This window comes from Bos mutus, chromosome 17, assembly GCF_027580195.1.
Source record: "Bos mutus isolate GX-2022 chromosome 17, NWIPB_WYAK_1.1, whole genome shotgun sequence".
Lineage (NCBI taxonomy): Eukaryota > Metazoa > Chordata > Mammalia > Artiodactyla > Bovidae > Bos > Bos mutus.
In genome coordinates this window covers 28,254,827-28,280,658 of record NC_091633.1, presented here as the reverse complement: position 1 = coordinate 28,280,658, position 25,832 = coordinate 28,254,827, and the positions used below count along the sequence as shown (strand labels likewise).

At 40.3% G+C, this 25,832-nt stretch overlaps 1 pseudogene; it reads right to left on the bottom strand.

Annotated features, from left to right (window-relative positions):
- Positions 1 to 1,824: 1,824 nt before the first annotated feature.
- LOC138991419 (zinc finger protein 268-like) lies at positions 1,825 to 25,832 on the bottom strand (annotated as a pseudogene).

Sequence of the window (25,832 nt, the reverse complement as noted above, 5' to 3'; positions counted from 1 at the left end):
GTCCAACTCTTTGCAACCCCATGGACCGTAGTCCACCAGGCTCTTCTGTCAGTGGGAAATCCCAGGCAAGAATACTGGAGAGGGTTTGCCATTTCCTTCTCAAGGGTCTTCGAACCCAAGTCTCCTGTTTGACAGTTGGGTTCTTTACCACTGAGCTCCCAGAAGCCCTTAGAACTGCCATTACCTTGCTATAATTAAAGGGGTGAACATTCTTTAACTTGGTAATTTGATTTAAAAGTGATAATAATTTAAGCTATTCTTGGTAACTTAGTAGAAGGAACTAATTAATAATTGTAGCAAACTACACAAAGCATATTTTAGAGTACAGAGAGAAAGATCCTAAACATCCAAGGGTTTATGATGCAATCCTTACTGTTATATTGGTTATTACATTCAATCATACACTTTAAAAAGTCTTTATGTTGTTATTATGAACATGTAAAACCCTGATAGTTATATACTTTCTCCAATCTTTTCCTAAAATTTTGGGACATCTTTATAACCTTAAAGTCCTTTCTAAAGGAAATTATTTTGTACAGGCGAACCACAATAATAGTGAAGTAGGGACTTCCCCGTTGGTCCAGGGGTTAAGAACTTGCCTTGCAATACAGGGGATGCAGGTTTGATCCTTGGTTGGGAAAGTAATATCCCACACGCTGTGGAGCAACTAAGCCTGTAAGCCACAACTGCTGAACCCACACACTTGGGAGCCTATGAACCACAATTAGAGAGCCTGCCTGCTACAACTACTGAAGTCTGGGTACTCTGGAGCCCTCACACCACAACTACTAAACCTCATGTCAGAACTAGCAAGTCCAGGCACCACAATGAAAGATCCTGCATGATGCAAAAAAGATGCTACATGCTGCAACTAAGACCTGATGCAGCCAAATAAATAAATGAATAAATACATAAATAAAATTTTAAAAATAGTGAAGCAAACATTTCTATTGAGGCTTTACCTCATCCGAACAAAAACAATCATAAATCATCTTTTCTTTTCTTGTTTTTTTTGGCTTGGTTTCTCCCAAGTATAATTTTCTGATATCTACAATTCATCCACTTTATATTTTCTCTCACTAAAATCCTAATTATTAATAAATTATGAATTTAAAAGGATTTTATTCTATATTCATTTGCATTATGGAATTTCCTCTTCATGAATGCTACCATATTAAAAATTATTTTCTGACATTAATTTCATTCATATTGTTCCTCACCTGAACAAACTCAAAGACATGGTACGATTTCCTGCTGAGAACTTTTATAGGGTTCACTGAATTCATAGGGGTCCTACATTTACTTATTTTTAGTGTATGAAAAACAGCTTTTGGTGGATATCCTTCAACATGCCATACATACATGGTGTACAATGAAATGATGTACAGAGTTTCTCTCCTGTATGAATCTTCTGGGAATTCCTGGAAATTCACTTTACAGAGAAAGTTTCTTACATTTAATTCACTGGTAAGTTTCTCATCTGCATGAGTTCTCTGATGTACAGTGAGCTGTGATACAACAAAAGGCTTTCCCACATTCATTGCATTTACAGGGTTTCTCTCTTGTATGAGTCCTCTGATGTGCACTGAGAATTTATTTCTGAGAGAAGGTTTTTCCACACTCACTGCATCCATAGGGTTTCTCCCTGAATGAGTTCTTCTGATGTAAAATGAGCTTCTATTTTCTAATGAAAGCTTTTTCACATCATTGCAGTCATAGGGCTTCTCTCTTGTTTCCATCCTCTGATATACAAGGAACCATAATTTTCCACTGAAAGATTTTTTCACGTTGACTATATTCATAAGGGTTTTCCCCTGCATGGGTTCACTCATGTACAATGAGTAGTGATTTCCAAATGAAGGCTTTCTCAAATTTGTGACATTCATATGGTTTCTTTCCTGAATGAGTTCTCATGTTTATAATGAGGTATGACTTGCCACTAAATGTCTTCCCATGCTCATTGCACCCATAAGATTTTTCCCCAGTGTGAGTTCACTGATGTGAGATGAGCTGATTTTCTCTATTAAAGGCCTTTTCACATTCATTCCATACATAGAGATTTTCTCCTGTGTGAATTCTCTGACATACAATAAGTTGTGAATTAAAACTGAAAGATTTCCTTCATTCTCTGCATTCATGTGGTTTCTCTCCTGTGAGTCCTCATATGTATAATGAGGTAGGGCTTGCTCCTAAAAGCTTTCCCACATTCACTGCATCCATAGAGTTTCAATCCTGTGTGACTTCTCTCATGTACAACGAGGTATGAATTCAAACTGAAAGCCTTTCCACATTGATTACATCAATAGGTTTTACCCCAGTGTGTGCTCCCTGATGTACAATGAGCCATAACTTCAAAGTAAAAGATTTTCCACATACATTACAACCATAAGGTTTCTCTCCTGTGTGAGTTTTGTGACGTACAATGAGGTTTGACTTTGTATTGAAGGCTTTTCAACATTCACTGCATGCATAGGGTTTCTCCCTGTATGAGTTCTCTGATGTGAAATGAGATGCTATTTCTGACTGAAGGCCTTCCCACATTGACTACAACCATAGGGTTTCTCTCCTGTGTGAGTTTTCTGATGTGAAATGAGATGGTAGTTCCAACTGAAGGCTTTCCCACATTCATTACAACCATAGGGTTTCTCTCCTGTATGGGTTTTCCAACGTACAATAAGGTTAGACTTTGTTTTAAAGGCTTTTCAACATTCACTACATTCATAGGTTTTCTCTCCTGTATGAGTTCTCTGATATATCGCGAGTTGTGACTTCAAACGAAAAGTTTTCCCACAGTTACTGCATTCATAGGGCTTCTCCCCTGTGTGAATTCTCTGAGGTATAATGAGTTGTGAATTCAAACTGAAGGCTCTCCCACATTCATAGCATTCATGGAGTTTCTCTCCTGTGTGAGTCCTCTGATGTAAAACGAGGTAGGACTTCATTCTAAAAGCTTTCCCACATTCACTGCATCCATAGGGTTTCACTCCTGTGTGACTTTTCAGTTGTGACTTCAAACTGAAGGCTTTTCCACACTAATTACATCCACAGAGTTTAACCCCACTGTGTGCTTTCTGACATACAATGAGCTGTGACTCATTGGAGAATTTCCCACATTCACAACAACCATAGGTTTCTCCCCCATGTGGGTTCTCTGATGTACCATGAAGTAAGACTTTGTATTAAAGGCTTTCTGACCATCAATGCCTTCATAGGGTTTCTCTCCTGTATGAATGCTTTGGTGTGTAATGAGTTGTGATTTCAAATCAAAAGTTTTTTCAAATGCATGGCACTTACAGGGTTTCTGTCCTGAATGAGTTCTCTGGTGGGAAACAAGCTGGTCTTTTCTACTGAAAACGTTTCCACATTCACAACATTCAGGGATTCTCCTGTGTGTAAATTCTCTGATGTATTACAAGGTGTTAATTGAAACTAAAAGTTTTCTGACAGCCACTGTATTCACGTAACTTCTCTACTGTGTGAATTCTTGATTGCGCAGTGAGGTAGGACTTGCTGCTGAAGTCTTTCCCACATCTATCACATTTGTAGGGCTTTTCTTCTGCATGAGTTTCCTGATACACCACAAGGTATGACTTGCTGCTGAAGGCCTTCCCACATGAACGGCATTCAAAGGATTTTCCTCCCATATGCATTTGTTGGCAAATAAGCTATGACTTTCTGTTGGCAGTTTTCCCAGATTCATTACTTTCACAGTGTTTTATGCCAATAGCAGCTTGTTCACGTTTAGAATGGAAGGGTGATTCTCTCTGTACATGAAACCCATTAGGATTCTTTCCAGCATAATTACTACTGAAATCTATATTATATTTCAAACTCTTTCTATTTGTGACACATTTATGAAGTCTTTGTCTTGAAGAAATATAATCTTCACTAAGAAAATAGTTTTCCAAATGCAGTACAGGGTAGTCTTCTGCTTTGATTTTCCTGATCCCATTCCATACAAGCATTAATTTCCCAGACTTCATCTAGAAATGAAAATACTCATGTTATGAATAGTAACATGATCTTGGTATAGCATTAAGTTACCTTAAAATGCCATGTCATGAGGTTTTTCTTAGTTTCTGATATCAGTTCTGAACATAAATAAAATCTCAAGAGTAAAGGTACCTGGACACCAGGCACTGGACTCCAGTGTCTGGAATACTGGACAGCTGGTACCCAGACAACTCCTGGACACTGAGGAAAACAAAGCAACTTAAAACATGAACACAGGCATAGGGAACTGCCAATAAATAGAGTCTTGAGTTTCAGATTTTTGTACTATACCTTCTTTAGAAAGCACAAGGTAAAATGAGGTAAACATAAAGAAGTGGAAAAGATCTCTAGGCACTAGCATTATTTAACAAATAATTATTAAATACCTATTATGTGCCAAACACTGTTAAGCTCAGGAGAAAGAGCAGAACCATTGCAGATTGGTTTACACTCCTCTTGGGAATAAAGGTCCACTGAATACCCAAATAGATGAAAATAAACTCACAAGAAACATCATCATGATGTTTCAGAACACTGTCAAGCAGCAGCCAGTAAAACTTCCAGAGAAACCAAAAATGTTTCATATAATAAATAAATTTTACAATGGATCTAACTTCTCACTAGCATCAGTAGAAGAAAGAAAACACAGCATTCAGGAGTAAAGAATAAACATTTTCAGAGGCACAGGTCTCAACATTTATATCAAATGCATCCTTTCACAGGAAGCTACTGTGAGAGGTGTTCCAACAAAACAAATCTAGAAAAAAGAGGACACACACCATTAAAAAAAAAAAAAAAAAACAGAAAATTTGAAAGGAGATTCCAGGATAAAAACTGTACAACCAGGTGATGAGAAAAGTTAGGTTACACCAGAGGAAGTCACAAGACCTGGGAGTGATGTCACCAGGAAGATGAAATTGACAGAATCACTAATTAAGCTGAATGTACCAAAAGAATATTTAGACATGTGAGGAAGGGTCTGGGCTAAATTAATTATAAATATGAGCAATAACAGAGAAAACTGGAAAGGCAAGGAAAACAACTGAACAGAAAAAGTGATTTATGAATGAAAACTAACCATTGTACACTTGTATGATTTACCTGTGAATGGAAATTACATAGTCATGAAGATGCAAAAACTGAAGACTGTTTTAAGCAAGAGCATGAAGTAGCTTTATTAGGATGATGTAGGTATGAGAAGACTGTGTATATTATGGGGAATATGAGGGGAGGAGGATGAAAGAGAATTAAATCTATCCTTCACAGTGAGTAATTAGGAGAAAATCTAGGCGCGATAGAATAAGCACTGGTTATTTAGAAATCATGGAGGAAAATTCACTAAGAAAGGGCTAAGAGATGAAATTGTTTTTCTCCAATAGGAATGAAAAACAGAGGGGCAAGGTGAACAGATGCTGGTTAAACATTAACCAACACCCCCCACTGTTGCCAAATTCCAAATATACAAAGTAAATAAAGAGCAAGACACAGGACTAAGTCCTCAGGCACAATGACAAATATTTGGAGGCTGAAGAGAAGACAGAACGGGTAGAGTGGACCTAGATATCTCAAAGTAACATGCTGACTGAGGTGATGGACAGAACAGGGTATTGAGAGAAGACAGAAACAGGTCAGGTTTGAAAACTGCAATATCACAGGATCTTAATACCTCATTTCAGGTTCCTCTAAAGCCTAAATTTGAACTCTCTTATTCATTTTGTACACAACATCCAAGTTATATGTTCCTAAACACCAATTCCCAACTGGGACAATATCCATTCCCATGCACCGAGAAATGAATATGAGCATGTTTGACTATTACAATGGCTTTGAAGTGAGTATGTCTGGCAATTAAACAGTCTTAAAGTCATAAATGTTTCCATCAGGAAAAAGCAGGCCAGTGGGTAATTAATCTTTGCCCTTGAATCAGACTGGCTCATGTTTGGCTGTCAGTGTTGTTACTGTAGACTTCAGAGTTCATGGATACTGAATCTGTCCATTTCTATACTTTACCCTTCCAATCTTTCTGTTGCTGGCACCACACTCCTTGTTTTTCCTTGGTTCTCACATCTCTGGTTTCCTTCATTTTATCTCCCAGGAAATCTAATGAACTTGCTACTGAGCATTTTTTTTTGCAACAGTAATTTCAGAAAATCAGATCATTGCTGCTATCTGAAGGGACAGCATAAAGAATTCAAGAAATTCAAAAGAATTCAAGAAGAAATTTTTTTGAATTCAAAAGAATTAAAGAATTCTGTGTTTACAGAATACCAGAGCCAGTGAGTAGAAAACAGGAATTCACAAGACTGAAGATTGTTTAAACATGATTCAAGACTATATTAAACATGATTACTGGCTGTGGCTCATCTTGAGTTTAGCTACAGAAGACAATGGAAGAGGAACTCAGGCTAAAAGAGAAGAACTCAGGGCTCACCAGGCCACGGCTATGGCAGAAGCCCTGGAACAGCCTGCCCAGCCCAGTACCAATGCACTGTAACCAGTGGCTTCCCTGTGGTGCCGCTGCTGCTGCTCTCCCAGAACAAGGTTGCTGTTATAACCATTCTGTACGTCTCTCTACCACTCAACCTGTCTGGCTAGTTGTATGTGGATAACTTATCTTTAATATAGATCACCAGACCATGAAGATGTATCACCAGGTCTAATTAGAAACAATAATCCTAGACTTGTACTAATATGGTTAAAAATGAAAAGAGGTGTAATAGAATATTTTTGAAGGTGGATGGAGGGAAAGAAGGATGTGACTGGATGCTCCCTCACCAAAGAGGAAGATGAAGGTGTACAGTGCTGTCCTTCTCCTGGTTGGCAGAAATCTGATTTTATGTCCTACCTCCATCCGTAAGGCTGTGTGCTTCAGTTAGGAAACTGGAGACCCATCTCCATACCCCCTGCTGAAGGGGAAGCATGATTTATCTGAGCCAACAGTGATGGTTTCATTTCCCTTGCCTGAGTCTTCTTTAGACAAGGTAAGTGATAAAAAATATAGCCTATTAAACATGGTACGGAGAAGGCAATGGCACCCCACTCCAGTACTCTTGCCTGGAAAATCCCATGGACAGAGGAGCCTGGTAGGCTGCAGTCCATGGGGTCGCTAAGGGTCAGACATGACTGAGCAACTTCACTTCACTTCCAGTAGGTCCCACATGCCTTGGGGCACCACAACCACTAAGCTCATATCCTAGAGCCCAGGAGGTGCAAATACTGAAGCCCAAGCGCTCCAGAGCCTGTGCTCTGCAACAAGAGACACCACCTCAAAGAGAAACCCATGCACCACAACTGGAGAGTAGCCCCTCCTCACACTAGAAAAAGCCCGTGAGCAGCAACAAAGACCCAGTGCAACCAAAAATAAATACATTTTTAAAAGTTCATTTATATCATTTCTTTTTAGATTCCACATAGAAGGGATGTCATATTTCTTTTTCTCTGTATGACTTCACTCAATATGACGGTCTCTAGGTCCATCCATGTTGCTACAAATGGCATTATTTTATTCTTTTTTAATAGCTGGGTAACATTCCATTGTATGTATGTACCACATCTTCCTTATCCATTCCTCTGTTGATGGGTATTTAGGTTGCTTCCATGCCTTGGCTATTGTAAACAGTGCTGCAATGAACACTGGGGTTCATGTATCACTTCAGATCATGTTTTTATCCAGATATATGCCCAGGAGTGGGATTGTAGAGTCATATGGTAGCTCTAATTTTAGTTTTTTAGGGAACCTCCGTACTCTACTCCATAGTGGCTGCACCATTTTATACTCTCACCAACAATGCAGGAGGGTTCCCTTCTCTCCACGCCCTCGCCATTATTGTTTGTGAATTTTTTGATGACAGCCATTTTGACTGGTGTGAAGTGATACCTCATTGTCATTTTGATTTGCATTTCTCTAAAAATTAGCATTTTTGAACATCTTTTCATGTGCCTCTTGGCAATCTGTATGTCTCCTTTGGAAAAATGTCTCTTTAGGTCTCCTGCCATTTTTTTGATTGGATTGTTTTGATGATATTAAGCCTCATGAGCTGTTTATAGATTTTCAAGATTAATCCCTTGTTGGTTATATCATTTGCAAATACATTCTCCAATCTGTGAGCTGTCTTTTCATTCTGTTTATTGTTTCCTTTATTGTGCAAAAGCTTTTGAGTTTAATTAGGTCCTGTCTATTTATTTTTGGTTTTATTTCCATTATTCTGGGAGATAAATCAGAAAAAATATTGCTGCAATTTATGTCAGTGTTCTGCCTAAGTTTTCTGTAGGAATTTTACAGTGTTCAGTCACATTTAGGTCTTTAATTCATTTTGAGCTAATTTTTGTATATGCTGTTACAGAACAATCTAATTTCATCTTGTTTTTTACATGTTTTTCAGTTTCTCAGGTCCATTTGCTGAAGAGACTGTCTTTCTACCATTGTGTAGTTATGCCACCCTTGTCACAGATTAATTGACCACAGGTGCATGAGTTTATTTCTGGGCTTTCTATCCTGTTCCATTGATACAGGCTTCTATTTTTCATGCCAGTACCATCCTCTTTTGGTGACTATAGCTTTGTACTATAGTCTGAAGTCATGAAGCCTGATTCTTCCAGCTCTGCTTTTCTTCTTCTTGATTGCTTTGTCTATTCAGGGTGCTTCTTGTCTTCATACAAATTTTAAGATTTGTGTTTCATTTTGGTGAAAAATGCCCTTGGTAATTTGATTGGGATTGCACTGAGTCTGCAGATTGTCTCAAGTAATATAGTCATTCTGACAATATTGATTCCTCTAATCCTTGAACATGGTATATCTTTCCATCTGTTTGTCTTATTCAAGTTCATCAGCATCTGTCCTTTTTGTAATATAGGTCTTTTGTCTCCTTGGGTAGGTTTATTCCTAATTATTTTATTCTTATAGGATGGTAGATGGGATTGTTTCTTGAATACCTATTTTTGATCTTTCATTTTTAGTGTATAGAAACAGAATAGATTTCTATGGATTAATTTTGTAACCTGTAACTTTTCCAAATTAATTGATGAGTTCTAGTAGTTTTCTGGTAGCATCTTTAGGATCTTCTCTGTAGAGTATCATGTCAACTGCAAATAGTGACAGTTTAACATCTTTTCCATTTTGGGTTTCCTTTACTTCTTTTCTTCTCTCATTTCCATGGGTAGGAATTCCCATGGAACCTTCAAAACTATGTTGAATAAGAGTGGATATCCTTGTCTTGGTCCTGAAATTAGAGGGAAAGCTTTCAGCTTTTCACAATTGAGATGTTAGCTATAGCTTTGTCGTATATGGCTTTAACTATGTTGAGGTATGTTCCCTCTACCTTCCTTTTCTGGAGAGCTTTTTTTTTTTTTTAATCATAAATGGGTGAATTTTGTCAAAAGTTTTTTCTGCATCTATTGAAATGTTGTTCAGTCACTCAGCCATGCCTGACTCTTTGCAACCCCATGGACTGCAGCATGCCAGTCCATTGAGATGCTCATATGTCTTTTATTCTTCAATTTGTTTATGTGATATAACTCAGTGACTGATTTGCAGATATTGAAAACTCCATGCATCCTTGGGATAAATCCCACCTGATCAGAATGAATGACCTTTTTAATACATTGTTGGATTCAGATTGCTAGTATGTTGATAAGGAATTTTGGGTCTATGTTCATCAATGATTGCTGTTCAGTCACTCAGTTGTGTCCAACTTTTTGTGACCCCATGGACTGAAGCACACCAGGCTATCCTGTTCTTCACTATCTCCTGAGTGTGCTCAAACTCATGTCCACTGAATCAGTGATGCCATCCAACCATCTAATCCTTTAGTGTCCCCTTCTCCTCTTGCTTTCAATCTTTCCCAGCATCAGGGTCTTTTCCATTGAGTCGACTTTTCACATCAGGTGGCCAAAGTATTGGAGATTCAGCTTCAGTAACGGTCCTTCCAATGAATATTCAGAGTTGATTTCCTTTAGGATTGACTAGCTTGATCTCCTTGCTGTCTAAAGGAATCTCAAGACTCCTTTCTAGCACCACAGTTTAAAAGCATCAATTCTTCAGCACTCAGCCTTCTTCATGGTCCAATTCTCATATCCATACACGAATAGTGGAAAAACCATAGCTTTGACTATATGGACCTTTGTCAGCAAAGTAATGTCTCTGCTTTTTAATAACTGTCTAGGTTTATCACAGCTTTTCTTCCAAGGAGCAAATGTCTTTCAATTTCATGGATTCACTTACTGTCTGCAGTGATTTTGGAGCCCAAGAAAATAAAGTCTGTCACTATTTCAACTGTTTCCCCATATATTTGGCATGAAGTGATGGAACCAGATGCCATGATCATAGTTCTGAATGTTGAGTTTTAAGCCTGCTTTTTCACTCTCCTCTTTCTTTCACTTTTTCATCAAGAGGCTCTTTAGTTCCTCTTTGTTCTCTGCCATAAAGGAGGTGTCATCTGCATATCAGAGTTTATTGATATTTCTCTTGGACACCTTAATTCCAATTAGAGCTTCACCCAGCCTAGCATTTCACATGATGTACTCTGCATATAAGTTAAATAAGCAGTGTGACAATATACAGTCTTGATGTACTCCTTTTCCCTATTTGGAACAGTCCATTGTTCTATGGAGAAGGAAATGGCAACCCACTCCAATATTCTTGCCTGGAGAATCCCATGGACAGAGGAGCCTGGCAGGCTACAGTGCATGGGGTCATAAGAGTCAGAAATGACTTAGCAACTAAACCACCACCACCCATTGTTCCATGTCCGATTCTAATTGTTGCTTCTTGACCTGCACACAGATTTCTCAGAAGGCAGGTAAGGTGGTCTGGTATTCCCATCTCTTTAAGAATTTTTCATAGTTTGTTGTGATCCACACAGACAAAGGCTTTAGCATAGTCAATGAAGCAGAAGTAGATGTTTCTCTGGAATTCCCTTTTTTTTCTATGATCCAATGGATGTTGGCAATTTATCTCTGGTTCGTCTGCTTTTTCTAAATCCAGATTGAACATCTGGAAGTTCTCGGTTCACATAATGCTGAAGCCTAGCTTGAAGGATTTTGAGCATTACCTTGCTAGCATGTGAAATTAGTGCAATTGTGTGGTAGTTTGAACATTCTCTGGCATTGTCCTTCTTTGAGATTGGAGTGAAAACTGACCTTTTCCAGTCCTGTGGCCACTGCTGAGTTTTCCAAATTTGCTAGCATATTGAGTGCAGCACTTTCACAGCATCATCTCGTAGGATTTGAAATAGCTCAGCTGGAATTCCATCACCTCCACTAGCTTTGTTCGTAGTGATGCTTCCTAAGGCCCACTTGACTTCACAATCCAGGATGTCTGGCTCTAGGTGAATGATCACACCATCGTGCTTATCTGGGTCATGAAGATCTTTTTGGTATAGTTCTTCTATGTATTCTTGCCACCTCTTCTTAATATCTTCTGCTTCTGTTAGGCCCATAATGTTTCTGTCCTTTATTGTGCCCATCTTTGCATGAAATGTTCCTTTGACAGCTCTTATTTTCTTGAAGATATCTCTAGTCTTTCCCATTCTGTTGTTTTCCTTTATTTCTTTGCATTGATCACTTAGGGAGGCTTTCTTATCTCTCTTTGCTATTCTTTGGAACTATGCATTCAGATGGGTATATCTTTCCTTATCTCCTTTGCCTTTTACTTCTCCTCTTTTCTCAGCTATTTGTAAGGATTCCTCAGACAACCTTTTTGCATTTCTTTTTCTCGTGGATGGTTTTGATCACCACCTTCTATACAATGTTATGAACCTCTGTCCAGAGTTCTTCTGACATTCTATCAGATCTAATCCCTTGAATCTGATTGTCACTTCCACTGTATAATCATAAGGGATTTGATTTAGGTCATACCTGAATGGCCTAGTGGTTTTCTCTACCTTCTTCAATTTAAGTCTGAATTTTGCAATAAGGAGTTCATGAACTGAACCACAGTCAGTTCCCAGTCTTGTTTTTGCTGACTGTATACAGCTTCTCTCCATCTTTGGCTACAAAGAATATAATCAATCTAACTTCAGTATTGACCATCTGGTCATTAATGATTTTGGCCGATAATTCCCTTTTTTTCTTCAGTATCTTTGTCTGGTACTGGTATCAGTACGATAGTGGCCTCATAGAATGAGTTTGGGAGTTTTCCTTCTTCTCCATTTTTTTTGGAGTGGTTTCAGAAGGATACATGTTACCTCTTCTCTAAATATTTAATAGAATTTGCCTGTGAAGTCCTCAGGTCCTGGACTTTTGTTTGTTGGGAGTTTGTTTTTTTATAACTTTTTATTTTGTATTGGTGTATAGCCAATTAACAATATTGTGACAATTTCAGGTGAACAGTGAAGGGACTCAGTCATACACACACACACACACACACACAGAGGCTCCCTCGGTGGCTTAATGGTAAGGAATCTGCCTGAAATGCAGGCGACGCATAAGATGCTGGTTCAATCCCTGGGTTGGGAGGATACCCTAGAGGAGGGCATGGCAACCCACTCCAGTTTTCTTGCCTGGAGAATCCCATGGACAGAGAAGCCTGGCAGGCTACAGTCCATAGGGTCACAAAGAGTTGGACACAACTGAGGTGACTAGGCACACACACACACACACACACACACACACACACACACATACACATACATTCTCTCCCAAACTCCCCTCCCATCCAGGCTGCCACATAACACTGAGCAGAGTTTCATGTGCTATACAGTAGGTTCTTGTTGGTTATCCATTTTAAGTATAGCAGTGTGTACATGCCCATTGCAATCTCCCTAACTACCTCTTTCCCCAGCAACCATAAGTGTGTTTTCTAAGCCTGTGATCTATTTCTGTTTTGTAAGTTCATTTATATCATTTCTTTTTAGGTTCCACATGTAAGGGATATCATGCAATATTTCTCCTTTTCTGTCTGACTTACTTCACTCAGTATGACAATCTCTAGGCCCATCCATGTCACTGCAAATAGCATTATTTCATGTTTTTAATGGCTGAGAAATATTCCACTGTATATGTTTACCATAGCTTCTTTATCCATTCCTCTGTCAATGAACATTTAGATTGCTTCCATGTCTGGGCTATGGTAAACACTGCTGCAATGAACATTGGGATGTATGTATCATTTGAGGTCATGTTTTTCTCCATATATATGCCCAGGATTGGGATTTCAAGATCATATGGTAGCTCTACATTTAACTTTTTAAGGAACCTCCATACTGTTTTCCTGGGCTTCCCTGGTGGCTCAGTTGTAAAGAATCTGCCTGCAATGCAGAAGACCTGGGTTCAACCCCTGGGTCAAGAAGATCCCATGGAGCAGGGCATGGCAACACACTCCATTAACCTTACCTGGAGAATTCCATGGACAGAGGAGGCTGGCAGGCTATATAGTCCATAGTGCAGCAGAGTCAGACACAACTGAAGTGACTAAATAGCAATACTATTTTCCATAGTGATTGCACCAATTTACATTCCACCAACAGTGTAGGAGGATTCCCTTCTCTCCACACCCTCTCCAGCATTTGTTTGCAGGTTTTTTGATGATAGTTATTTTGACTGATGTGAGGTGATATCTCATTGTAGTTTGAGAAGGATAGGTGTTAGTTCTTCTCTAAATGTTTGATAGAATTTGCCTGTGAACTCACCAGGTCCTGAACTTTTGTTTGAAAATTTTTCATCACAGTTTCAATTTCAGTGTTTGATTGGTCTATTCATATTTTCTACTTCTTCCTGGTTCAGTCTTGGCAATCTGTACCTTTCTAAGAATTTGTCCATTTCTTCCAGGTTGTCCATTTATTGGCATACATTTGCTCATAGTAGTCTATTATGATCTTCTGTACTTCTGTGGTGTCAGTTGTAACTTCTTTTTTCTATCTAATTTTATGGATTTGGGTTCTCTCCTTTTTATTCTTGACGAGTCTGGCTAAAGCTTTATCAATTTTATCTTTTCAAAGAACCAGATTTTAGTTTTGTTATTTTTGCTATTGCTTTCTTTGTCTCTATTTCATTGATTTCTGCTATGATCTCTCTCCTTCTAACTTCAGGCTTTGTTTGTTCTTCTTTCTCTAGTTGCTTTATGTGTAAGGCTAGTTGTTTATTTGAGATTTTTTTTGTTTCCTGAGGTAAGAACATATTGCTGATCTTCCCTATTAGAACTGCTTTTGCTGCATCCTATACGTTTTGGAGTTTCATTTTCATTTGTCTCTAGGTATTTTTATTTCATCTTTGATTTCTTCAGTGATCCACTGGCTCTTTGGTAGCATGTTTTTTAGCCTCCATGTGTTTGTGTTTTATAGTTTTTTTTCTTGTAGTTTATTTCTAATCTCATAATGTTATGGTCAGAAAAGATGCTTGATATGCCTTGAATTTTCTAAAATTTACCAAGAATCACATTATGGCTCAGCATGGGGTAAATCCTGGAGGATGTTCTGTGTGCACTTGAGAATGTGTATTCTGCTGCTTTTGGATGGAATGTCTCATAAAGATCAATTAAGTCCATCTGGTCCACCATCTGGTCCAATGTGTCATTGAAGGCCTGTATTTCCTTACCGTTTTGTCTGGAGGATCTGTCCATTGAAAGGTGAGTGTTAAAATCTTCCACTATTACTGTGTTACTGTCAATTTCTCCTTTTATGGCTGTTAGTATTTGCCTTATATATTTTCATGCTCCTATGCTCAGTTCAGTTCAGTTCAGTCAGGGCATATATATTTACAATTGTTATATCTTCTCCTTGGATTGATCCCTTGATCATTATGTAGTGACCTTTTTTGTCTCTTATAATTGTCTTTTAAATTCTATTTTGTCTGATATAAGTATTGCTATTCCAGCTTTCTTTTGATTTCCGTTTGGGTTGAATACCTTCTTCCATGCCCTCACTTTCAGTCTATATGTGTGGTCTTTGGTGGGTCTCTTGTAGACAAGATGTGTGTGTGTGTGTGTGTGCGCGCGTGCACGTGCGCACACACGTGCACTCAGTTGCTCAGTCACATTTGACTCTCTGCAATCCCGTGGACTCTAGTTTACCAGGCTCCTTTGTCCATGGGATTATTCCAGCAAGAATACTGGAGCAGGTTGCCATTTCCTCCTCCCGGGGATCTTCCCAACCCAGGGATAAACCCGCATCTCCTGAAGCTCCTGCATTGGCAGGATTCTTTACCACTGAGTTACCTGGCAAGACCAGGATATATACAGGTCTTGTTCTCACATACATTCAGTTAGTCTATGTCTTTTGGTAGGCCTATTTAATCTATTTACGTTTAAGGTAATTATCAATACATGCATTCCTACTACCATTTTCTTAAATATTTTCCATTTGTTTTTGTAGGTCTATTTTCTTCCCTTCCTCTCTTATTCTCTTCTCTTGCAGTTAAACGACCCTCTTTAGTGTTGTGTTGGGTTGCTTTTTCTTTTTTGTGTGTGTATGTATCTATTGTAGTTTTGGGGCTTGCTTTTCCCATGAGGTTTTCATACAGCCCTCCATATATGCACAATGTTTTCTTTTGTTTCAGTTGCTAGTCTCTCTCCCACCTAGAGGACTTCCTTTAGCATTTGTTGCAAAGTTGGCCTGGTGTTGCTGAATTCTCTTAGCTTTCACTGGTCTGTAAAGCTTGTCTCTTTTTTCCTATCAAATCTGAATGAGAGTCTTGCTGGGTAGAGTACTCTTGGTGGTAGGTTCTTCCTGTTCATCAAATTAAATATATTGTGTCACTCCCTTCTGACTTGCAGAGTTTCTGTTGAGAAATCAGCTGATATCTTTATGGCAGTTCCCTTGTATAGTATTTGTCATTTTTCCCTTGTTACTTTCGATTTTTTTCTTTGCCTTTAAGTTTTGTCAGTTTGACTACTATGTGTCTCAGAGCGTTCCTCCTCGTGTTTGTCCTGCCTGGTATCCTCTACACTTCCTGGACTTGACTGTTTCCTTTCCTGTGTTAGAGAACGTTTTAGTTATTATGTCTTCAAATATTTTCTCAGGTCCTTTCATTCTCTGGTCTCCTTCTGAAACTCCTATAATGTGAATGTTGGTGTGTTTAATGTTGTCTCAGAGGTTTCCTAGGCTGTCTCATTTAGTTTCATTCTTTTTATTTTGTTCCATGGTAGTGATTTCCATTCTGCTTCCAGGTCACTTATCCATTCTTTTGCCTCAGTTATTCTGCTAAAGATTCCTTCTATTTTCATTTCATTTCTTACACTGTTCATCTTTGTTTGTTTGTTCTTTAGTTCTTCTGTCTTTGTTAAACATTTCTTGCTTCTTCTCAATCTTGGCCTCCACTATCTTTCTGAGATCCTAATCATCTTCAGTATCGTTATTCTGAATTCTTTTTCTGAACGGTTGCCTTCATTTAGTAGTTTTTCTGGGGTTTTTATCTTATTTCTTCAGCTGGGACATAAGCCTCTGCCTTTGGAACATTTTGTCTAACTTTCTGTGATTGTGGTTTTCACTCTTCAGGTTGTAGGGTTGTAGTTCTTGCTTTTAATACACATTTAGATTACTTATATTTTTGAGTTATCATACAAGTCTTTGTGTGAACATGTTTTGCTTTATCATGGGTAAATTCCTAGAAGTAAAATTGCCACACTGTGCAGTAAGTTTTTATTTAACTTTATATTTAACCTTCAAAGAAACTGCCAAAACCTTTACAAAATGACTGCACCATTTTATATTCCCACCAGCAATCTATAGTGGTTCCAATTTCTCTACACCCTTGTCAACATTTTCTTTTTGGTTATAGCTATTCTAGTGGGTATAAAGTAGGTCTTTGTTATGACATTAATTTGTATTTCCCTAATGACTCATGATTTGGAGAAGGAAATGGCAACCCACTCCAGTGTTCTTGCCTGGAGAATCCCAGGGACGGGGGAGCCTGTTGGGCTGCCATCTATGGGGTTGCACAGAGTCGGACACGACTGATGCAACTTAGCAGCAGCAGCAGCAGCAATGACTCATGATGTTAATCATATTTTTGCTTACTTGCCACTTATCCATCTTCTTTTATGAACTGTCTGTTCAAATCCTTTTCCCGTTTTTAAAACTGGGTTGTCTTTTTACTGAGTTGTAAGTTTTCTTCATAAACTCTGGATATATCCATTATTAGGTACATGATTTGTGAATACTGTCTCCCAGTCTGTGACTTGTCTTTTCATTTCTAAATGGTGATTTTGAAGCTCAAAAGTTTTATCTTAATGCAGTCCAATTTCTAATTCCAAAAGCACAATCTATAAAAGAGCTTTCTAAGAACTTTAGACTCAAAGGTCATGAATATTTTCTTCTGTGATTTCTTTTAGAAATTTTATAGCTTTTCCTCTGTAAGTCTATGTTCTATTTTGAGTAAATGTTTTGGTATTGGGTGACATAAGAGTCACAGATCATCTTGTGATAACATAAAATACATAATGTAAATCTTATGATCTTAACCATTTTTAAGTGTACACGTAACTGGAATTAAGTACATTCACAGTGTTGTGTAACAATTACCCACATTCATATTTATGTCCAGAATTCTTCATCTTGCAAAACTGAAACTCTACATCCTCTGCAACAACTCCTCATTCTCCTCCTACCATGGCTCCCTGACAACCATCATGCATCCTACTTTCTATGATCTTCACTACTCTAGGAATTGAAATCATGCCCCATTGGATTAACAGAAAGCAGTGACCAACAGAAATTCTAAAGCTTGTCTTACAGAATAGTAGCTAAGAGAACAATTTATTAAAAATCCTTCTACTTATAACCTGCCCTCACTGACCAAGTTTGCCTTAATTATTTTTTGATTCCCTAACTGTCCCCTACAGGTAACACCTCTAATGTATGGGTCACTATATTAAGAGGTGCTGAAGGAAATGGCAACCCACTCCAGTACTCTTGCCTGGAAAATCCCATGGACGCAGGAGCCTGGTAGGCTGCAGTCCATGGGATTGCTAAGGGTTGGACACGACTGAAGCGACTTCACTTTCACTTTTCACTTTCATGCATTGGAGAAGGAAATGGCAACCCACTCCAGTGTTCTTGCCTGGAGAATTCCAGGGATGGGGGAGCCTGGTGGGCTGCCGTCTCTGGGGTCCCACAGAGTCGGACACGACTGAAGCAACTTAGCAGCAGCAGCAGCAAGCTGTTTTTAGAAAACTGGAGTCAGCTCTTGTCCAGCTGGGGCCACTGACCCTAAAAAACTGGGTCTGTACATGTGTCCAATGAACAATCTTTTGATGTCAGAGGGCCAAAAACTCTACCCTCATATCATGCTACACTTCCATTTTCAAACATGGATCCCACAAAGAAGCACGGAACTCAGATATACCTGCACAAAACACTGATAACTTCACCTTTTCCCTCCTCCAATCACATTTCCTTACACCTAAGACCTCCCTGCTTCTTCATCCCATAAATATCTCAAGTCCTTTGCCTTCAAGAAGGCAGACTGGAGATTTGTTCTCCCACCCCCTCACTTGGCTGTATCATGAACAAACTCCTTCTCTGCTACAAACCTCAGCATCTCAGCATCTGACTCACTGTGCGTCAGGCAAATAAACCTAGTTCAGTAACAGACACTCGTGTAAGTAGCACCTTACAGTATTTGTCCTTTTGTGACAGGCTTGTTTCAGTGAAAATAAACTTTAAAGTAACAAATAATGTGTGTAATTCCCAAACCTCTTTTGAGAGAGAAGAAGAATAAAAAATTATTAGTGAAAAAAGGCAAGAGAAGAAGAAACACAAAAGATAGATCGGATAAAGCGAATAGAAAAAAACACAGTAAGATGGTGGATTTAAACTCAAACATATCAATAACTATGTTAATTATCATGAAGAAAGCATTCCAGTTAAGTACAAAGATTGACAGACTGATTTAAAAAAAAACATTGATGCTATTTTTAAAAGATACATGTAAAATATGAAGATACAAAAAGGTCAAAAGCTAAAGAAAAGTACTAGCAAGCAATTAACCAAAAGAGTGCTCCTATGGCTTGAAGAATATAACACAGACTTAAAGGCAAAAAAAAAGGATTCCTAGAAATAAAAATGACTCCACAATTTTCAAAGGCAAAAATCAGGAGGAAAACATTGTTTTCAGTGTGTTTGGAAAGGATAAGTAGCTTGCTCAAGTCAACCAAAGGAGTTATTGGCCACCATGTTACATCACCCCAGCCCTAGCCCCTACAGGTGCACACTGAGCCAGTTCCAGAGGCCTGACTACGGGCCTGGCCACTCCCCAGGCACAGGGGCTCCATCTGTCCGGAGCCGCCTTCTCCTTCCCCTTCACATAGCTACTTCCATAGGTCCTTTGAGAGTGGTGCTGCCAGGTCATCTCCTGGGATATCCTCTGCCCTGGTTCGAATCCCATGGCTGCCTTCCCTGCCATCTGTCTCTCCTCTGCACTCTCCCACCCCATGGTTGCCTCTGACCAATGTATGCTCAGTGCCTAATCAGGACACTGATATACAAACAAGGGCCAGTATCTGGACATACACAAGAGTGCTGAGGCTTATTTGTTCTAAATGAGTAATTCATGAACACAGACACATTTTAAACAGGAAATTATCATTTTAACCTTGAATATGTCAGAAGGGTCAGTCTGAATATATCCAGCCTGGCATGGGAACCCTGGCCAACCTTCCTCAGAAAGGCCCTATCAAGCTGAACTCGCTTCCTTCCCCACACTCCCTCACATCAATCTTGAAGCCTAACTTGCTGTACTTGCCCAACCTGCTCTTAGCATGTGGTGATGGTCACCACAGGGCATGCCCAAAGCTGGAGAAAATGGGAAACAAGCCTCCCTGATTTAAATAAGTCAACTCCTATGTGAGAGGAGGAGACAGAAAATCTTTCCAAGCTCCTAGGAATGGTTCTATGAAGACCTACAAGACCTTCTAGAACTAACACCCAAAAAAGATGTCCTTTTCATTACAGGGGACTGGAATGCAAAAGTAGGAAGTCAAGAGCTACCTGGAGTAACAGGCAAATTTGGCCTTGGAGTGCAAAAGGAAGCAGGTCAAAGGCTAACAGAGTTTTGCCAAGAGAACATACTGGTCATATCAAACACCCTCTTCCAACAACACAGGAGAAGACTACACATGGACATCACCAGACAGTCAATACTGAAATCAGATTGATTATATTCCTTGTAGCCAAAGATAGAGAAGCTCTATACAGTCAGCAAAAAACAAGACTGGGAGCTGACTGTGGCTCAGATCATGAACTCCTTATTGCCAAATTCAGACTTAAATTGAAGAAAGTGGGGAAAACCTATGACCATTCAGGTATGACCTAAATCAAATCCCTTACAAGTATACAGTGTAAGTGACAAATAGATTCAAGGGATTAGATTTGATAGACAGAGTGCCTGAAGAACTATGGACAGAGGTTGGTGACATTGTACAGAAGACAGGGATCAAGACCATCCCCAAGAAAAAGAAATGCAAAAAAGCAAAACGGTTGTCTGAGGAGGCCTTACAAATAGCTGTGAAAAGAGAAGGTAAAGGCAAAGGAGAAAAGGAAAGATATACCCATTTAAATGCACAGTTCCAAAGAATAGCAAGGAGAGATAAGAAATTCTTCTTCAGTGATCAATGCAAAGACAGAGGAAAACAATAGAATGGGAAAGACTAGATCTCTTCAGGAAAATTAGAGATACCAAGGGAACATTTCATGCAAAGATGGGCACAATAAAGGACAGAAATGGTATGGATCTAACAAAGCAGAAGATATTAAGAGGTGGCAAGAATACATAGAAGAACTATACAGAAAAGATCTTCATGACCCAGATAACCATGACAGTGTGATCACTCACCTAGAGCCAGACATCCTGGAATGCAAAGTCAAGTGGGCCTTAGGAAGCATCACTACAAACAAAGCTAGTGGAGGTGATGGAATTCCACTTGAGCTATTTCAAATCTTAAGAGATGATGCTGTTAAAGTGCTGACTCAATATGCCAGCAAATTTGGAAAATTCAGCAGTGGCCACAGGGCTGGAAAAGGTCAGTTTTCATTTCAGTCCCAAAGAAAGGCAATGCAAAAGAATGTTCAAGCTACTGCACTCATCTCACATGCTAGCAAAGTAATGCTCAAAATTCTCCAAGCCAGGCTTCAATAGTATGTTAACCATGAACTTCCAGATATTCAAGCTTGATTTAGAAAAGGCAGAGGAAACAGAGATCAAACTGCCAACATTCATGGATCATCAAGAAAGCAAGAGAGTTCCAGAAAAACATCTACTTCTGCTTTATGGACTAAACCAAAGCCTTTCACTGTGTGGATCACAACAAACTGGAAAATTCTTCAAGAGATGGGAATACCAGACCACCTAAACTGCCTCCTGAGAAATCTGTATGCAGGTCAAGAAGCAACAGTTAGAACCGGACATGGAACAACAGACTGGTTCCAAATCAGGAAAGGAGTACGTCAAGGCTGTACATTGTCACCATGCTTATTGAACTTATATGCAGAATACATCATGAGAAATGCTGAGCTGGATGAAGCACAAGCTGGAATCAAGATTGCCAAGAGAAATAGCAATAACCTCTGACATGCAGATGACACCACCCTTATGGCAAAAAGCGAAGAGGAACTAAAGAGCCTTTTGATGAAAGTGAAAAAGGAGAATGAAAAAGCTGGCTTAAAACTCAACATTCAGAAAACTAAGATCATGGCATCTGGTCCCATCACTTCATGGCAAATAGATGGGGAAACAATGGAAACAGTGAGAGACTTTATTTTCTTGGGCTCCAAAATCACTGCAGATGGGGACTGCAGCCAAGAAATTAAAAGACCCTTGCTCCTTGGAAGAAAAGTTATGACCAACCTAGACAGCATATTAAAAAGGAGAGACATTACTTTGCCAACAAAGGTCCATTTAGTCAAAGCTATGGCTTTTCCAGTAGTCATCTATGGATGTGAGAGTTGAACTGTAAAGAAAGCTGAGTGCCGAAGATTGATGCTTTTGAACTGTGGTGTTGGAGAAGACTCTTGAGAGTCCCTTGGACTGTGAGGAGATCCAACCAGTCCACCCTAAAGGAAATCAGTCCTGAATATTCATTGGAAGGATGCTGAAGCTGAAACTTCAATACTTTGCCACCTGATGTGAAAAACTGACTCATTTGAAAAGACCCTGATGCTGGGAAAGATTGAAGGCGGGAGAAGAGGATGATAGAGGATAAGATGGTTGGATGGCATCACCGACTCAATGGACATGAGTTTGAGAAAGCTCTGGCAGTTGGTGATGGACAGGGAAGCCTGGTGTGCTGCAGTCCATGGGGTCGCAAAGAGTCAGACACGACTGAGGAACTGAACTGAACTGAGGAATGGAGACTCCCTGGAACTGAATTGTAATAACACAATTACAGGAGGGACTTGTCAACAGCAGAAAATAGCCAAACAAGTGAAAAGAACAAAATCTGTCAGTAAGTGCCAGCATCCTCTGAGGAAAGAAACAAAAGATTTAAGGGCTCACAGGCCTCAGTGCAATGTCACCTCCAAGAACCACCTCCCTCTTCTCTGAATTCACTCATCAACAGCTTTCTGATTACTAGCTGTCACACTGGACACCCAGGAGGGAACACCCAGAATATGGGTCGAATATGTCACCTGCCGTGGGAAAGGGACTTCTCTGTCACACCTTTTTTAAATGTCCTGCTTTTTATATCCTTTCTTCTTTCAGCCTACCCCGAATGGAGTCATCTACATTCCCCAGGGACTGGACCACACACAACCACTCTGCCCAGAGTCCCACAAGGGACTTAACTGCCCCTGCTTTGGTTACTTTCACTCACCTGGTCCTGAGTCCAAGGAGCAGCTGATAAGTGACCCTTTGTTGGTTAATAGTAACTACTATTAGGGCCCACAAGTCTAGTATCTCTTAAGAAATTCTCATCCTACACCCTGAGGCAGTACACTAACCAGGGAAATGGCTGAGGGGCAAACCACTCAGGTTCAAATCCTGTCTCTACACCAACTAGTAGTGTAGCCTGGCTCCCAAGAAGAGGCACTGATGAATACCTACACTAGATTCAGCACAGAGCCTCACATACAGTATACAGTGAGCATTCACACTGGGTTGGAATGGTAAGAAATACAGGACAACTTGCAGAAAATAAACCACTCTAAAAAGTGACAATGGACTAGGTGAAAAAGCATCAGCTGGTTCTCATAAAACAGGATTTGACTTTCAAACATCTAAAATTCTAAAATCTAAACACCTAAAACATCCCCTAAATTCTGCCTATGTTCTCCATTTCTACTGCCCTAGACAACACATCCTCTGTCTGTTGTCTGGACCCCTGCAATCATCCATGTGGCCACCCTTGCCGTACTCATCCTCACTTTACTCAGCAGCCAGAGGGGCTTTAAAAACCCCAAGCAAGTCATGTTCCCCTTTTCTTAACATGTCAGCTTCCCAGACTGATCAGGCCCCTGGCATCTCTATCTGTTTGCTACCCTCCCCTCTCCCACAACCCTAGCCACACAGGACTTTCTTCCCTGTTACAAAGGCACCAAACCTCCCCCACCTCACAGCCTTGAAATGGCTGTTCCCACCCTGTATGTTCATTCACCTGCTCTTCCCAAGGCTGACCTGCTCTGGTAACTGGCAAACATCACCTCCTCCAGGGGGCCTTCCCCAAGTATCCAATCTTTCACATCAACCAATTTTAATTCTATGTATAACACGAAAATGACATTTCCTGTTAGGTAGTTTCTTCATCTTTTATGTGTCATCTGTCTTCCTCCACCAGAATGCAAACTCCCCAAAGCATGGATCTGTCAGTCTCGTTCACCAGTACATGCCTGGGGCCGTGAAGGGGGCCTGGCACATAGGGATACTGAATAAATACCTGGAGAATGAAAATACAAACAAAGATTTCAAATACCCAAAGCCTGTGATTTGCATGTGTCAATAGCTCTTCCTCCTGAGAGGGTGTACACTGTCCCAATAAGAACTCAGAACAGGGAGCCTGACCTCCTGGATCTGACTTCTGTCTTCTGCTGAGTGATCTTGGCAGACCATGTACCCATCACCTTTATCTTTTAAATGGGGCTGACATTATTACCTTCCTCATAAGGTTGGTATGAGAATTGGTTTGTAACCTACTCAGTGTAACCTGTTCAGAAATATCTCTTGAGAAACATGCCTACCCACCTGTCCATCAGCACCTGCGGGATCCCACTATTTCCAATGGAAATATCCACCCAGCTTTCTGCAACAACTCAGTCTTCACTGACTCAGGAAATTGTATCACTCCCAACCCAGGCCCACAGAATAGACCTCCAGCAGTTATACCCAGCTCTTCCCATTTCCTCACCACCAGCACCCAACTAGTTACCAAGTCCACGTGCTTCTGATTTTACTGTCTCTCTTTTCTCAAAGCCACTACTATACTTAAACCTCGTCTTCACTTGCCTGATGTAGGCTGTTCCATCCAAAAATTCTTTGGAAAACACTTCAATGAGTCTTTCTCCCTTAGAGGATAAAATTCAAGTTGTTTATTATTATTATTATTATTATTGGTCACATTTTAGTTCCCCAGACAGGGACTGAACCCAGGGCCAGGGCAGTGGAAGTACCCAGTCCCAAGTACTTGACCACCAAGGAAGTCCCCAAACCCAAGACTTTAATGTGATCCTCAAAGCCCTCGATGATGATCGGATCCCTGCCTATGGCTCTGGCCTCATTTCTTAATATATACCCCACGACCACCACATTTCAGCAACTGTAGAGTTCAAAGTTCACCAATATTAGATCGCTTCAAGACTCTCAAATTTGCGTGTTTCTTCCTTTCCCTAGGCTGACCTTCAATCTATTGTTCACCTTTCAAATCTCACTTTATGACTCCCTTACTAATTCCTGAAACATTTCTTGGGGTGTCCTTACTTCCAAAACCGACCACAGTTCCACAGTGTGCTCTAAGAGGACCCCAAACGTGTCATTGTGCTTGTACATTTTCTTGCCCACCATCCCCACCAGACCATGGCTTTTCCAAGGCAGGAACGACCCTCAGCCCCTGTCCTAGAGTCCAGCAAATAAAAACAAAAGACAATAAACAAAACTGTTTAATAAGCGAAGACATAAATGCATAATTTCCCAAATGAGACCTCAAAATTTTAGACATAGCACGAAAAAACTAAGAAAATGTGTGTTGAAAAAAACTGGAAGATGAATGATTACACCTTGTTTAACTCAAGGCTCAAGGTACAGAAATGGCAGAAAAGAGACTGAAAGGAGTAAATTAACAGTTTCATGACAGGAAGCACTTCTGTGCTAACAGCCTAACAACTCAAAGAAGGCCCAGTGGCTTGGCAGCGAGCGGGGTGTGGAGAGGGAAAGCCATTCACACTCCGACCCTGGCAAAGACTGGCAAAGACGGATGAGCACAGGTTAGCGTTCAAGAGCTTTTCAGAAACGAGACTCACCCAGACAGCAGCTGTCCAGACCCTTTTGACCATCCCCACGGCCAGTTTTGAACTTCCTGCAGAGGGGTTACAGGACCGGACGGCCGCGGGAGGAGAGAACCTTGAAGGAACCAGTCTCCTCGCCGCGTCCACGCCCACGTGGGACCCCTCTACCACCCAGAGAACCCGCACCTCCCTTCCTATGGCTGGGCCTCCTTCTCTCAGGCAGCCCCAGGGTTCCCCAGCTCTGCCCCCGACCTACACAAACGCAACCGGTCAGGGCAGGCGCGAAGGAGGCCAGACTGGTCTGCACGGTCCTGCCGCCTGGATGCGGGAGGGAATTGGCGCAGGGGGCTCCTCCGAGGGATTTGGAGGGAACATGGGTATTTGAAGGGAGACCGGCTCGGAGCGGACCTCCCGGATCTGCACGCAGATCCGGTCGGTTCTCGCTCTCGACTTTGAGTCTCCCTCTCCGGGGTGCAT